The following is an 18347-nucleotide window of genomic DNA, read 5'->3' on the forward strand; positions in this document are numbered from 1 at the left end:
CTTAGTGACCCCAGAATCTGGCAGTATACTACAACCCTAACGTAAACAGCTGCAACTTCTCTGGCATCTTCAATGTTTCCTTTGATAAATGCTTCCCCCTCAAGACTAAGGTATTAAAAACTGCCCAAACCCTACAGTACATTAACAGTGAAATAAAGGCAATTATAAAATAAAAACACAAACTCCAAAGGAAATTTGCAAAAGACCCATAACTTTAGGTGATGCTTATCAAGGTAGCAGAAATAGAGTAACTCAAGCAGTTATAAATGTTAGGCATAGTTATTATACAGAAAACCTGTAGTATCATCAGTTCTCTTCACTCACCTCTTACAATAAATGATTCCCATATATATATCGTGTCTCACTAGTATTGATTTTTCTTAATTTATGGTTCTTTATTATTATATTTTTATAATTTTTAATTTATCTATTTTATTAATTATTATTATTATTATTTTTATTATTATATTTTTGCCCCCAGACATTGGTGTGGGTCACTGACCTGTGCTCTGGTGGGCTAATCCTGTAATAAAAGTGACCACATTAAAGGGTAGTACAGTATAATAGTACAGTTGTGTAAAAGAGTAACTTACTTGTTGAGTGATCAGAGAAATCCCAGGTGATAACAGACGAAGGTTGTCAACCATCAGCATTACACACAAAGGTTACTGGTACACCATCTTTCACTTCCCCACAACCATTGTTCAACTGGTCTTTAACCCTGATCTTAACATCCACTGGAGGCCCTGAAGAAAACTCTTCATTAATGCACAATAATAATAATGGGTGGCCCTCGCAGCCCTACTGTCACCAGGGCATGATTTTTTTTTTTTTGAAGGTACAGAAACTTTCATCAACCTCAGCCAATGTTAGCAAGCTGTGAACCCAGTGTCGGGGAATAATCCAAGAGGACTGGACAACTCACAATTACCCCACAACACAATCCACAAATCTATTAACATCCAGGTTTCCATTTACTGCTGGGCAGACAGAGTCCTTGAAGGAAACAACTTACCTATAGATCTGACCCGCCCGGGGATCACTTCCTCTGAGGCTGACCTTTACACCACAGGTTGCCACAACACACACATGCAGTTTCATAAACAATATCGTACCATCTTTCAACCCCAGAAACAACCTCTTAACCCTCCCCGCTGTACATTGTCCCGCAAAGTCATTAATGTTTACTTTCTTCTGCCACGCCACACCACACCACATCTAGGTCTGGTTTGGTTAGGCACTACTCAGAGTACAATACTGTCCCGTACTCACATATCATATCAAGTGTGATGGTCTTGCTCTGTTTACCGACGGCTTCTGTGCAGGTGAATTTACGGTGGAAGTCATCTCGGGTCAGACCAGATAACCAGAGTAGCCGTCAACACAAGTCTGCGTCTGCTCCTCCGGCACTTATCTTGACCCTTCATACCAGGTGAGGTCTGGCACATTCTGACCTTTTAAAATGATGATGAGGTTATGAACAACAAACTACAATAGTAAATCAATAGTAAAGGGACATCTTAGCCCCGTTAAAGCATCTCTCTCTAAAGGTTCTCGGGTACTTAAGTCCTGTCCAATATTATACACACACTACCTGTATACTGACTGTTTGACTCTATTATGGTGGGCAAAATAATAATGAAAACACATTAGTAGGTTTCCTATAGATACTGAACTTAAAGATGTTACCTACTCTGGATCAGACAGTCTAGTAATGGTAATTTATAGTTTAATCTTACATCAAAAGAGGCCAAGACCCAAAAACAGTGCAATTATGTTTTCCAGAACCCTTCATAAGGTAAATTGTTTCTCCCAAACCAATTATAGTGTACAGAGCAGCACAGAATATACCTACGACAACAAACAGGATATTAGTCCACTTACCACTCAATCTTGGCTCACATCTCATGATGCATGGTGTCCATCATGTTGTAAGCAGCATCTTTTGGGTTAAGACATTAATTAATAAGCTATTAAATTAGTCAACTAAGTCTACATTATTTAAAAAAAACAGAATTTGATATGTTGGCATGTACACAGTTTAGTGAAGCATCAACTACTGTATTTAGACAGTTAATTCCTATAATGGTTCCTGCTGGGTTACTTGGCTTGTTAGTGCAGCATTAATGAGACCAAGCATGAAGGGCCATTAATGAGGACAGGCATGCAGCATTATTGAGACCAAGCATGAGGGGCCATTAATGAGGACAGGCATGAGGGGCCATAAAATCATAGATCATATATTGAAAGCACAACACCAGGAAGCATTTCAACTACAGGTACAACACCACAGACACATTTCACTAAGAACAATTAAGCCAAAAGGGAATACAAGTATATGACAACATCAACATAGATCTGAGACTACTGTTTGATGAATATTTCTGAAGAGTTTTCATCTTTTCATGGCTCTGCCCTGTGAACTACTGAACACCTCAACAAGAAGCATCTGACCTTTCTCACATTTACCCAAGTGACAGAGTGGAGTTTACATCTCAAAATTAACAATTCAAGAGTCAGGCAAATGCACTGATGCCACATTTATCAGAAACTACTCCAATGGATCTTTTGAACATCATTTACACATATTTTGAACAATATAAAACTGATGTAGCTCTGAAGATTTACTCAAACTAACTACAGTACAAATGACCTGCGTTCACCACTCTAACACGGCTATTATATACATACCGTACAATAGAAAATAACAAACTCTCTGGACCAAGACACTGATATTGACCATTTAAGAAGCATCTATAATAAACAGAGTAACTCATGTCCACGAGCAAATTCCAAGTAGTATCATGATAACTTGTTAGTAAAATGCAATATACTGTACTGTAGTGAAGAGAGTGTTATACTTACATCCTGGTACTGTACTTTAATGTTGCAGGAGAGGTTAACATTATCATCAATGGTCGGGTCTTATCCTTAATCTCCATGTCACTGTCACTTTCTGAGATGAAGACACTGCCAGCCCCTGTAGTGAACGACAAGTAAACAAAATACTGTATTAAACTGTAAATATTTGACCCCTCATCAGAAATAACCCCATAAATAATGACAGATAACAGTAATAATGATAGTACTGTACAACATCAATAATTATATGGTTAACAGTAAAGGTCATTTGAGTTGATGGCGGCGAACCAACAAATGTCGGCTAAATCACATTCTCGTCTCAACAGGATTCCCGACTCTTTCTCTACCCAATAGAGGAGCCGTTGGTCACTATCTATGGGAGCACCTCATCTGTAGTACTTACTCTGGGGGTTAATGTGGGAATGGTTGGTGTAATATACAGAGTATATGATAATATAAAAACAGAAAATATTACTGTATCAATTATATCATTTACTAAAATATAAGAAGCATTTGCAAGAACATTTTATGCAAAGTAAAATAGGTTTTAAAACTGTTAATATATTTATCACACTTATGTACTGTATATTGTTTTTCATGGACTTTGAGCTTCATAAAATACTAAACCTAAAATTTGTGGTAGCTCAATATGCAAATCATCATACAGTATTTAAAAATGTATAAACAAACAAACACTTACAGATAGATTATGAGATAGACAGATACTGTAGATAGATAATGGTTGTCCCCCGGGTACGAGGATGGCCGGTCCAAGGGCTACCTAGGGGTGAATTTGTTTAAGGTGTAGAAGCTGTCACCAACACAACAACCACACCCTGAGTTAACGAGCTGCATGACCCAGTGTTTAAGGTGTAGAAGCTGTCGCCAACACAACAACCACACCCTGTCACCAACACAACAACCACCCCCTGAGTTAACGAGCTGCATGACCCAGTGTTTAAGGTGTAGAAGCGAGCTGCATGACCCAGTGTTTAAGGTGTAGAAGCTGTCACCAACAACAACCACACCCTGAGTTAACGAGCTGCATGACCCAGTGTTTAAGGTGTAGAAGCTGTCACCAACACAACCACCACACCCTGAGTTAATGAGCTGCATGACCCAGTGTTTAAGGTGTAGAAGCTGTCGTCAACACAACAACCACACACTGAGTTAACGAGCTGCATGACCCAGTGTCAAGGAATAGTCCGAGAAGACCGGACAACTCGCCAACTGCACTGGCTAACCATTACCCCGGGACACAATCAGCAAATCGATTAACATCCAGGTCCCCAATTACTGCTGGGTAGACAGAGGCAAATGGCGTAAAGAAACTTGACCATAGTTTCACCCTGTCCGGGGACCGAACCTGGGACCAGTCACTTGTGAGGCGAGCATGCTGACCACTACACTACAGGCCGCCACGAGATACATAAATAGGTAGATAGACAGATCATAATATTTACTAAGTTACAGTAAACAGAACCATAATACAGTAGCTGAAATACAACAAACCTTTCACTATTTTATGCCAATTATTTCACACTAAACAAAACTTGAAATACAATCAAATTAGGCTCAATATGTCACTCATGTAAATAGTATCCATTAAATTGGTGAAGTTTCTCTGTACTAATAATAAATGTAAGTGTTATTAAACCTCATTGATGATCTACAGGTATACTCCTTGACTCCTCCTATATACAAAGGTGATATACTGTACACAATAAAACTGGTCTCTTTCAAATGGATAAATGTTGACCAGCTTATAATAAAAGGCTATATACTGTACAATTTGTCCCAAGTTTCATTAATTCTTGGCCAAATATATATAACTATTTATATTATTTCATGCTTATTTCATCAAAGCTCGACGCATCTCCTACAAAGTTATAATAATGCCCAACACTATAAGATGCATTTTCGGGGCATATATTCTTATGCCGCTGACCAACACCTCCCGATACACATCATTGTGCATTTTCAATTTTACACTTGTGATACATTAATATGCCACTAACTACAGTCATCCTTCTGCACCATTTCATATACCGTGATAGTTTTATAGCATGTTTATTAGGGCTATGAAACACTATAGTCACCCACATAGTGACAGTATTATCACCGATCATAACACGAGTTTACTTACACGTACGGTATATAATTACGGCAGGGATTGATAATTAGTTTACGCATCTATTACAATCTTTTCAATACATATACAGTATCATCAGCAAGTGTCATCAGTTATAAACTTCTAATTTATTACTATTCTATCACTCAAAAATCAGACACTCACTCCAAGCTGAAAGACAGGGAACAAACGCCCGTCTCCTGTGAAGTACTTTGACCAGTAGCATCAGACTTATGTCATCAAGAACCAATCACAGCTCGAAAAGTCTTCTATTTGGCAACACCTAGGAGGGAATACTCTCTTGCCCAGGGCAGAATAACATAAAATAATCTATACTGTACCTGAGCTAATTCCTGGATCATTTATTTCCTTAGTTAATGCACCGGGAACCAACACAGACCTGTAGACAAGGCTCAGCCACAGTCAGACCTGGGGAAAATAAACAAAGTGTAAAGGAGGGAGTTATTTGATGTATTTTCTTATTAATTTATCCCATTATGGTTAACTTTTAAACTCTTCAAACTTTTTCCTTCTTTCTTTTTCTTATTTCATAAAGTATAGAAAGTAGTTATAGCTTAGTTTTGTTACTTCATACAGTTACTCCATAACTGAGGGTTATGACACGTGGGTATACTGTACTGTACTGTATCAACCAATGGAAAAGAATGACGGTAAAATAGTACGTTACTGTACACTTGGATGTGTCAAACTGAGACTACCAACTCATTTCCATTTCCTAAGGTTTGCTTCTCAAACTACACTCTGACTGAGCTGTTGAAGACAAGAATTAAATTGATTTCAAGGTTGAGGATGGTAGTCCCTGGTGGGCGGAGCCTAAGAAAAGCAGTATCGGGTTACACCCGTTAGATTCTCAAAGATGCCTGGTCTGACAGTTCCTTTCAGGTTAATTAATTACTTTCATAATTAACATCCTGACAACAATTTCACCATGAACATCAGGTTCTCTGATGTTCATGTGTGTAAAAGAGGTAACGTCAGCCTAGGTCAACAATCACTGGCATCTCTAGGGCCGACGTCAACGATACCTTACTCTCACTGCCGACTCTACCCTGACTTATATTGACAATTACGTTAACAGTAAACACAATTGAAGCTTTAAACATCAGTCACAACGGATCTTGAATGCTTCATTTGTAATTAGACATCTCTAAGTTGACGCAAAGCAAGGGTGTTCCCTCACCAATTCAAATTTCATGAACACCCCGTGTGGTATTTTGGATTACCTGAGTCTTTCCGGTAATGCGACACAGAAAACAGAGGACTCGGGTCTCCTGAAGTGATTAGAGAACAAATGTTTCAACTGGGAGACTCAAAAGGTTTACAGGTTTGGTGGGCATGGAGCGTGATATGAATTATTAGGTTTTAACAGACCAGCCATGTCATTATGACCACGACACTGCTCCTCCCTTCCCCAAGATTCATATTAAGCAGTAAAGTTCACAAAACATGTACTGTAATTACATTGATTCCTTAAATAACTGTTATTTTCTGTTATTGGTTTCACGATATGGTGCACACACTGTGAGACGTTACAGATACAACATACTGTACCATACAATAAATCATGTTACATATTACAGAATACACTTTAATATTGGAAGATAAAATGCACAACCAAATACATTAAATTACAGAACACACATTTCAATGTTCACAAGCACAGGAAAGTTTCTCTTAGGCGTTGGTCAAATGCTTACTGAACACCCTGAGATTTAACATAGATTTCTCAAACTAGGACATAGATGACCGGACCCCATCGAGCCGGAGGAATGATTTGTTTTACTCTATTACGAAGAGTCATGTCACACTCACGAGATGGAGCAACATCGAGGGAGCCCGAACGAGCGGAGATATTCCCAGGAATCCTACGCAAAATGAAACCGTCCTTATGGGAACCCAACCAAACCAAGGAGTGTCTGTTACTTATAGCATTAACCATGTAGCGGTATCAGTGCCGAGCTTCCATACCCGGTACTACTGACAAGCCACAAACACCACACCTACAGTATACACCAACAACAGGACTTGAGATCTCACACCTGGTATCTTTACTCACTCCAGTAACAGATACCCTTCAGATGATTGTACACTTATGCCAATCCATCGTACAATCTCTATGTCCTTACTGCATCCTTGACAATCCCTCTACAAAATACTTAAAACAATTCTCAATTCTCTCACTTTCTTCTAAAAATCACCAAAAGCCACGTACAACACAACAAGATCGTGCACTTCACCATGGCACATCAACAACCAAGAAGGTCCAGTTTAAAGCTCTACAACCCTTTGAAGATATCTCGACAACACTGATGCCGGTGTCTCTCATTAACTAGTACAAGAGGCATTCCTTACTCTTCTTCCCTCCTACACCTTCCTGTCCATCAGACCGTTCTCCTGATGAGACAACTGGTGGCTGCCCTGAACTGTCCCCTTGTGACGGCCATCATGCCTGGAGGTCACAACTCACTGTAACTACACAACACAACACAGTGGACGCCTTCAAATACATAAAAACACCTGAAATACTGCTCAAATTATCCATCACCACCACTAGTGATAATACTGGATGTGAGAACTTTTACTTTAAGGCTTCACAGGTGAATACATGAGGAAAATGTATCACTGTATTCTTTTGTCACTTATCAGGACACACTTACTGTACACACTCAAAAACAATGGTAGTAACAATGGTGCAACACTGTGTGAACCATTACTCTGTGCTGTACTCACACAATTGATCGTCCTTACATGTAATTTCAACAATCCATTTTCAAAGATTGTATTCTTTTGAAGGTGTCCATTTCACTAAAGAGTCTCCAACCCAATCAATGCAATTGCTGATATTATACATGTATTAGTTCTCAAATAATATAGTACACTTACTGACAATGCCTGGAAGTCTATACTGCTGGAAACTCACGCCCTATGCATTAAAATTATTAGCTAATAGAAACAACACAAAAATACAATAATACCAAATATAAAACTAAACTCGTGTTATATTGATAAATTAAATTGTCATAAACTGACGTCGACCGAGAGCTAAAACACTTTCTACTTAGTTCACGATTACGGTCACCAGCACTGAAAAAGTAATGAAATAAACACAAAATTATATAACACTCAACTCGGGTTATACAAAGTAAATTCAATACAGTAATATGAAAAAAAATACATCGTGAGAATTTCAACACTTCATATTGAATTAACAACAAAGACATCAAATAAATGTACCAGTCACAAATAAGATTATATTACATAACCTTGATACGTATAATACTTCTGGCGATACTCCGTAATGAACCACTGGGCATTACTCTCGTGTCTTGGCTCGAACATATACCCACTGTCTGTAGTAAGTAATAACACAAGCTGGGATAAACACATTGGGGCAGATTGTCACTCATAAAAGAACTTCAAGTATTAATGAACCTTATCTAAACTTGTTAAATTCACAGGCCAATAATGTTGTTAAGCAATGGTTAGGCAGTTGGTGTTAATTTTTCAGACAACTATCATTACTCTGAATATTTCATGTTTCCACACAACAGCATTACAAGTACAATTTATTTTAAAAAAGATTTATATTTTTCTTTGAGGCAATTATTCTAAACTAACTTCAAGTGGACCGGTATTTACTTTAAACTGTTAATTCATTTTATCTATAAAACCACAAAAAGAAAAATTCTGTACATTTCCTTAACACTGTGTCCACTATACAAAATTGGGACCAAATGAAATAATTAGTCCCTACTTAATTAGCACAGAATTACATACTATACTGTACACTGAAAAATATGGTACAAATTATTAGGAATCTGAAATAATCATTTGTTACAGATAAATGGTCATTAAGTACCTGTACAGATAAATGGTCATTAGGTACCTGTACAGATAAATGGTCATTAGGTACCTGTACAGATAAATGGTCATTAAGTACCTGTACAGATAAATGGTCATTAGGTACCTATACAGATAAATGGTCATTAGGTACCTGTACAGATAAATGGTCATTAGGTACCTGTACAGATAAATGGTCATTAAGTACCTGTACAGATAAATGGTCATTAGGTACCTGTACAGATAAATGGTCATTAGGTACCTGTACAGATAAATGGTCATTAAGTACCTATACAGATAAATGGTCATTAAGTACCTGTACAGATAAATGGTCATTAGGTACCTGTACAGATAAATGGTCATTAAGTACCTATACAGATAAATGGTCATTAGGTACCTGTACAGATAAATGGTCATTAAGTACCTGTACAGATAAATGGTCATTAAGTACCTGTACAGATAAATGGTCATTAAGTACCTATACAGATAAATGGTCATTAAGTACCTGTACAGATAAATGGTCATTAAGTACCTATACAGATAAATGGTCATTAGGTACCTGTACAGATAAATGGTCATTAGGTACCTGTACAGATAAATGGTCATTAAGTACCTATACAGATAAATGGTCATTAGGTACCTGTACAGATAAATGGTCATTAGGTACCTATACAGATAAATGGTCATTAAGTACCTGTACAGATAAATGGTCATTAAGTACCTATACAGATAAATGGTCATTAGGTACCTGTACAGATAAATGGTCATTAGGTACCTGTACAGATAAATGGTCATTAAGTACCTATACAGATAAATGGTCATTAGGTACCTGTACAGATAAATGGTCATTAGGTACCTATACAGATAAATGGTCATTAAGTACCTGTACAGATAAATGGTCATTAAGTACCTATACAGATAAATGGTCATTAGGTACCTGTACAGATAAATGGTCATTAAGTACCTGTACAGATAAATGGTCATTAAGTACCTATACAGATAAATGGTCATTAAGTACCTGTACAGATAAATGGTCATTAGGTACCTGTACAGATAAATGGTCATTAGGTACCTGTACAGATAAATGGTCATTAGGTACCTGTACAGATAAATGGTCATTAAGTACCTGTACAGATAAATGGTCATTAAGTACCTATACAGATAAATGAATATTAAGTACCTGTACAGATAAATGGTCATTAGGGGTACCTGTACGAATAAATGGTCATTAGGTACCTATACAGATAAATGGTCATTAGGTACCTGTACAGATAAATGGTCATTAAGTACCTATACAGATAAATGGTCATTAGGTACCTGTACAGATAAATGGTCATTAGGTACCTGTACAGATACCGGTAAATGGTCATTAGGTACCTGTACAGATAAATGGTCATTAAGTACCTGTACAGATAAATGGTCATTAGGTACCTATACAGATAAATGGTCATTAGGTACCTGTACAGATAAATGGTCATTAAGTACCTATACAGATAAATGGTCATTAGGTACCTGTACAGATAAATGGTCATTAGGTACCTGTACAGACTTAGATAGAGACTGAAGAAGCCATAGGTGGGTGGAGGGGCCTCTGCTGTACCAAGATATATATTAAACAAACCATAGATAACATTTCTATAATTTTCTTCATTAATTAAGGAAATATAAGAAAAATTATAAACCTCTATGACTTTAAATAACAATTAATAGGTTAATTATATCACAGTTTATACACATACTCTCTGGACCAATCAGAGTTTATACACACTCTCTGGACCAATCACAGTTTATACACAAACTCTCTGGACCAATCACAATTTATACATACAAACTCTCTGGACCAATCACAGTTTATACACACACTCTCTGGACCAATCACAGTTTATACACAAACTCTCTGGACCAATCAGCGAACAGTATCATTCGAACCGCTGTGTTTACAAACTCATCAGGGTGGTGAAGGTCTCGACTCTCCTCATCATTATCATCATTATTAACCTCTTCTGAGTGTTAATCTGACTTAATTAACCATGACAGATAAACACCATGACTTTGATGTTAATAGAGCTTTAATTATGCTGATTTAATAAGGAGATTATCGATAAATCAAGAGAATTATCAGACTCACTCCCCGTCTTCCAGGCCATAATGAAGAACCTCCAGCTCACAGGTACTAATATATCACTTTATTATTATTATCTCTACTTTAACCTCTATAACACCAGCCATTAACACTCTATGACACTTAACACGAGCCATTAACACTCTATGACACTTAACACGAGCATTAACTATACTAACACGAGCCATTAACACTCTATGACACTTAACACGAGTCATTAACCTCTATGACCTTAACACGAGTCATTAACACTCTATGACACTTAACACGAGTCATTAACACTCTATGACACTTAACACGAGTCATTAACACTCTATGACACTTAACACGAGCCATTAACACTCTATGACACTTAACACGAGCCATTAACACTCTATGACACTTAACACGAGTCATTAACACTCTATGACACTTAACACGAGCCATTAACACTCTATGACACTTAACACGAGTCATTAACACTCTATGACACTTAACACCAGCCATTAACACTCTATGACACTTTTGGGTTATATTACGTTAACCACAAAATTCTGTTAATTCACTACATTAAGGTGAAAGAATTATTTATGATATGAATTTCTTTGTATTATGTTAGGAGAGGTAAGACATTTTGTATTAGATTATGTTATTGATGTAATCTGTAACATTACAGTATAGTACAGTACAGTCTAGTACAGTGCAGTAAAATACAGTATAGTACAGTACAATACAGTATAGTACAGTACAATACAGTATAGTACAGTACAATATAGTATAGTACAGTACAATACGGTATAGTACAGTACAACACAGTACAGTGCAGTCCAGTACAATACAGTGCAGTGCATTGTAGTACAGTGCAATACAGTATAGTGCAGTGCAATACAGTATAGTACAGTCCAGTACAATACAGTGCAGTGTAGTACAGTGCAATACAGTACAGTACAGTGCAGTGCAATACAGTATAGTACAGTACAATATAGTATAGTACAGTACAATACGGTATAGTACAGTACAACACAGTACAGTGCAGTCCAGTACAATACAGTGCAGTGCATTGTAGTACAGTGCAATACAGTATAGTACAGTGCAGTACAATATAGTATAGTACAGTAAAATGCAGTATAGTACAGTATATTACAGTACAATACAGTACAGTGCAGTACAATACAGTATAGTACAGTACAATACGGTATAGTACAGTACAACACAGTACAGTGCAGTCCAGTACAATACAGTGCAGTGCATTGTAGTACAGTGCAATACAGTATAGTACAGTGCAGTACAATATAGTATAGTACAGTAAAATGCAGTATAGTACAGTATATTACAGTACAATACAGTACAGTGCAGTACAATACAGTATAGTACAGTACAATACGGTATAGTACAGTACAACACAGTACAGTGCAGTCCAGTACAATACAGTGCAGTGCATTGTAGTACAGTGCAATACAGTATAGTACAGTGCAGTACAATATAGTATAGTACAGTAAAATGCAGTATAGTACAGTATATTACAGTACAATACAGTACAGTGCAGTACAATACAGTATAATGCAGTACAATATAGTACAGTGCAATCCCAGTACAATACCAGTGCAGGTACGCCAGTACATTGCAATACAGTACCAGTACAGTGCAATACAGTATAGTACAGCACAGTGTGGCTCCCTGTACACTGCACGGTGGATCAATACGAATGCAGCACAGTGTGGCTCCTGTACACACTACACTGGTGGATCAATACTGTACAACACTCACTGCTGGTTAATATAGTCCTCACTTAATGTCGTGGTTACGTTCTTGAAAAACACAACGTTAACGGAAACTATAACAGAATAAATTTTCCCCATAAGAAATAGATAAAATACGCTAGTTACGTTCCCCAGCCTCCCTTTGACCCATAAAATACATTACATATATAGAAATTCAATGTCATTTTTATAGAGAATAGTGTATATAAATAAACAAAGTCATTTAGTATTGTACTCAGTGATGGACGGAGCGAGTGTGTGGTGGGCGGCGGCGAGTCACCCAGACCTGGCTCCTCCTCCCGGCTTAAAACCTCCATTTTCGTAGGAAGGCTAATGGTCTTAGGTTGATTCTTCACAACACTAGGATCAGTATCATTGATGGTGTCTTGGAAGCTATTTTGATTGGTTAGAGTAAAGTATTAAGAGCAAAATTACTTCAACACACACCAACTCTATGGAAGCCTAACAAAGACCAACGACGCTAGAGAGGCAAGACGAGAGGGTGATGCGGCGTAAAATGTCGTCCGCGGTGACGCTAAAAACGACGTTATCTCGAGTCGTCGCCACGTTAACCGACTAAGTATCTAAAGAGTAGCGTAGCTATAACAAAACACCGTTATCGGGGCAACGTAACGAGGATAATAACATAAACCCTCTTACTGTAGCTTTATCTGGTATGTGTTTTATTGTTTTAACTTTGAATTATTTAATACTATTACTGTGGTAACTTGTTCCAGTAAAGAAGAAAGTGTTTATCAGTTGACACCAGGTATGTTGACTCCCTCTAGTAACCCGTACAAAGTTTATTGTTAGACCTCTGGGCACAGTCAGTTGCTTCACTCTATCTGCCACACTTAACATGTTCACTGATTGGCCAACGTGATCTCCTGCTATCATGTCCTCGCCGCCTGGTTTGTAGCTTGTGTGTTAGGGCTGAGTGCTGTACCATGATGAGTAGGAATAGTCCCAAGTGACACTGTGAGTGCCAACCAAAGGGTTATTGATCAAAGTCATGTAGCAAGACTAGAAACATTTGATCCTAGCATTACTTTTATTAATTCACCAGACCAACAAGAGTCAAGAGTTAGTCCCAGGTATGTCACTGAGCCTACAGGTGAGATGGTTCATCCACACACACACAGTACAGTGAATTCATTAACCTTTGAGTTTTGTTTCTGATCATAATAATATTGTTTCAGTGTTAACCAGATGTAGGGATAATTTGTTGTCTTTGAGCCACTGTTTACATAAGAACATAAGAACATAAGAAATAAAGGAGTCTGCAATAGGCCGGTTGGCCTGTGCATGGCAGCTCCTGTCGAGAGTTACTACCACTCTCTATCATCCATGAATCTATCTAGCCTCCTTTTGAAACTTTCCAGAGTTCCCGCACTTACTACAAAGTTGCTAAGCTTGTTCCTCGTCCACCACCTATTTGTGAACCAGTTTCTTCCTATCTCCCTCTAAACCTAAACTTATCAACTTGAATCCGTTGCTCAAGGTCCTATCCTGCTCGGATATTATAGAACTTTATCTATATCCTTTATTGATTCCTTTCACACTTAAATACTTCTATCATATCTCCCGCACTCTTCGTCTTTCTAGGGAATGCAAGTTAAGTTTCTTTAACCTATCCTGATATGGAAGGTTTCTAAGTCGAATCATTTTTGTCATTCTTCGCTGCCGACTCTAGTGAATTTATATCCATTCTATAATAGGGCACCAGAACTGAACACATGTCGAGGTGCGGCCTAACTAGCGCAGATATAGTTGCAATAAGACCTCTACTCTTGTTACTTACATTCTAGATATAAAACCCAATACAGTGACCCTAGTTTAACGAACACCTCGTTAACGTAATTTCGATTAACGAACTGCCTTCCATAGGGATCTTCAATTCGGTTAACGAAAAATTCGGTTAACGGTTCTCCTGAACCAACCTCAAAATTTTTTTCGCTTGCACTGACGAGCAACCAGCTTTAGTATCAGTCCGCCAATACATTAATCGGGTTCTAGGGCTTAAATTCCTTACTATTTTAGTAAATATCAAGAAGTTTATACTATTCAATAATTTTAAAAGTTTAATATTCAATTTTAGTCATTTTAACAATTATTGAACATAATTGAGTAAAGTGACAAGTTTAATGCACGGCATCCAGCCTCTTAACACAGCAAACAGGAGTTAGTCTCTCTCTGTTTTTCACTGGAGGTAACATCTTGCTTGAGACTCTCTTCAACTAAACGCTTTTCTGTGTTTCCAAGCAAATTATGGTCATTTTGAAATATATTTACATATTGACAATATATAATGCAGCGCCGTGTTGATATAAAAGAAAATAATCTTGAAATACACCAAGAGAACTAAAATTTTATGGATGAAATGGTGCCATGGGGTGACTTCTCTACTCAATGCCTTCTTCTTCCTTCTCCTCCACGCCATTCTAATTCCATCATCATCATCATCATCATCATCATCATCATCATCTCATCATCATCATCATCATCATCCAGGGCCTTCTACATACACACCTCAAATTAAGTGAACTTTTCTACCATTTTTGTTGAATTTAGGAAATTTTCGGTGAGCTGGAACCAATTACCCAAAAACCCATTGAAACAATGGTTTCGGTTAACGAACTTTTCGGTTAACGAACGACCTTCTGGAACGGATTGAGTTCGTTAATGGAGGGGTCACTGTACTCTGTTTGCCTTATTTCGAACATTAACGCACTGTTTTCTAGGCTGTAGGTCCGGGCTTACAAGTACCCCTAGGTTCTCTTTCTCATCGACTTCTCTAGGTTGATGTTGTTAAGGCTGTATACATTATAAGCATTATAAGTTTGCAGGACTCCACTTCAGGTGATAACTTATCACCTGTATAATTTACCTGACACTGTATTTGACACTACCTGACACTGTACCTGACACTGTAATTGACTCTACCTGACACTGTACCTGACACTACCTGACACTGTACCTGACACTAATTGACACTACCTGACACTGTACCTGACATTACTCAACACTACCTGATGCTGTACCTGACACTGTAATTGACTCTACCTGACACTGTACCTGACACTAATTGACACTACCTGACACTAATTGACACTACCTGACACTGTACCTGACACTAATTGACACTACCTGACACTGTAATTGGCTCTACACCTGACACTGTACCTGACACTACCTGACACTGTACCTGACACTAATTGACACTACCTGACACTGTACCTGACATTACTCAACACTACCTGATGCTGTACCCTGCACTGTAATTGACTCTACCTGACACTGTACCACCTGACACTACCTGACACTGTACCTGACACTAATTGACACTACCTGACACTGTACCTGACGCTAATTGACACTACGGACACTGTAATTGACTCTACCTGACACTGTACCTGACACTAATTGACACTACCTGACACTGTACCTGACGCTAATTGACACTACCGGACACTGTACCTGACACTACCTGACACTGTACCTGACACTAATTGACACTACCTGACACTGTACCTGACATTACTCAACACTACCTGATGCTGCCTGACACTGTAATTGACTCTACCTGACACTGTACCTGACATTACTCAACACTACCTGATGCTGTACCTGACACTGTAATTGACTCTACCTGACACTGTACCTGACTACTCAACTGCAGTACTGACATTGTAATTGACTCTACCTGACACTGTACCTGACACTAATTGACACTACCTGACACTGTAGGACACTGTAATTGACTCTACCTGACACTGTACCTGACACTAATTGACACTACCTGACACTGTAATTGACTCTACCTGACACTGTACCTGACACTAATTGACCTGTACTGTACTAATTGACACTACCTGGCCTGTAATTGACTCTACCTGACCTGTACCTGACACTAATTGACGCTGTACCTGCACTAATTGTCTACCTGACACTGTACCTGACATTACTCATCACTACCTGATGCTGTACCTGACACTGTAATTGACTACCTGACACTGTACCTGACACTAATTGACACTACCTGACATTGTACCTGACACTGTAATTGACTCTACCTGACACTGTACCTGACACTGTAATTGACTCTACCTGACACTGTACCTGACACTGTACCTGACACTACCTGACATTACTCAACACTACCTGATGCTGTACCTGATTCTGTAATATCAGGTCTCATCCCGGCTTTTATTAGTTTATGAAAGGGTTCCAGGTCTGCAAACTTCCTGGTAACTCAAAGTTCTCATAAATCCAGCCTTGGTAACTCAAAGTTCTCATAAATCCAGCCTTGGTAACTCAAAGTTCTCAAATCCAGCCTTGGTAACTCAAAGTTCTCATAAATCCAGCCTTGGTAACTCAAAGTTCTCATAAATCCAGCCTTGGTAACTCAAAGTTCTCATAAATCCAGCCTTGGTAACTCAAAGTTCTCAAATCGGCCTTGGTAACTCAAAGTTCTCATAAATCCAGCCTTGGTAACTCAAGTTCTCATAAATCCAGCCTTGGTAACTCAAAGTTCTCATAAATCCTGCCTTGGTAACTCAAAGTTCTCATAAATCCAGCCTTGGTAACTCAAAGTTCTCATAAATCCTGCCTTGGTAACTCAAAGTTCTCATAAATCCTGCCTTGGTACTCAAAGTTCTCATAAATCAGCCTTGGTAACTCAAAGTTCTCATAAATCTGCCTTGCAACTCAAGTTCTCATAAATCCAGGGAACTCAAAGTTCTATAAATCCAGCCTTGGTAACTCAAAGTTCTCATATCCAGCCTTGGTAACTCAAAGTTCTCAATCCAGCCTTGGTAACTCAAAGTTCTCATAAATCCAGCCTTGGTAACTCAAAATTCTCATAAATCCAGCCTTGGGAACTCAAAGTTCTCAAATCCAGCCTTGGTAACTCAAAGTTCTCATAAATCCAGCCTTGGTAACTCAAAGTTCTCATAATCCTGCCTTGGTAACTCAAAGTTCTCATAAATCCAGCCTTGGTAACTCAAGTTCTCATAATCCTGCCTTGGTAACTCAAAGTTCTATAATCCTGCCTTGTGGTAATCAAATTTCTCATAAATCCTGCCTTGGTAACTCAAAGTTCTCAAATCCAGCCTTGGTAACTCAAAGTTCTCATAAATCCAGCCTTGACTCAAAGTTCTCATAAATCCTTGCCTTGGTAACTCAAATTTCTCTAAATCCTGCCTTGGTAACTCAAATTTTCTACTCAGCCTTGGTAACTCAAATCCATAGGAATATATGTATTTATTTATTTATTTATTTATTTTGAGTTTTGGGTAGGTTAGGTTAGCATTAGGGTTGGTAATCTTCAGGTGAAATAAGCTGGGAGGTTATCTTCAGGTATATAAGCTGGGAGGGTTAATCTTCAGGTGAAATAAGCTGGGAGGGGTTAATCTTCAGGTGAAATAAGCTGGAGGGTTAATCTTCGGGTGAAATAAGCTGGAGGTTAATCTTCGGTGAAATAAGCTGGGAGGGTTAATCTTCAGGTGAAATAAGCTGGGAGGGTTAATCTTCAGGTGAAATAAGCTGGGGAGGTTAATCTTCAGGTGAAATAAGCTGGGAGGGTTAATCTTCAGGTGAAATAAGCTGGGAGGGGTTAATCTTCAGGTGAAAT

General features: G+C 38.2%; 1 long non-coding RNA gene across 2 annotated transcripts; it reads right to left on the reverse strand.

Annotated features, from left to right (window-relative positions):
* On the reverse strand, positions 1-8519 carry LOC121867703. Of its 2 annotated transcripts, XR_006089222.1 has the most exons (5): positions 5335-8519; positions 3563-3643; positions 2866-2980; positions 1885-1942; positions 1-1454 (listed from the first exon to the last, which is right to left on the reverse strand). It is a non-coding gene; the product is annotated as an uncharacterized LOC121867703 (long non-coding RNA). The 2 variants fall into 2 exon arrangements; XR_006089223.1 differs by lacking the exon at positions 3563-3643 and having other exon boundaries at positions 5335-8514.
* Positions 8520-18347: the final 9828 nt, after the last annotated feature.

The sequence above is a fragment of the Homarus americanus genome, unplaced genomic scaffold, assembly GCF_018991925.1.
Source record: "Homarus americanus isolate GMGI-L3 unplaced genomic scaffold, GMGI_Hamer_2.0 scaffold46583, whole genome shotgun sequence".
NCBI lineage: Eukaryota > Metazoa > Arthropoda > Malacostraca > Decapoda > Nephropidae > Homarus > Homarus americanus.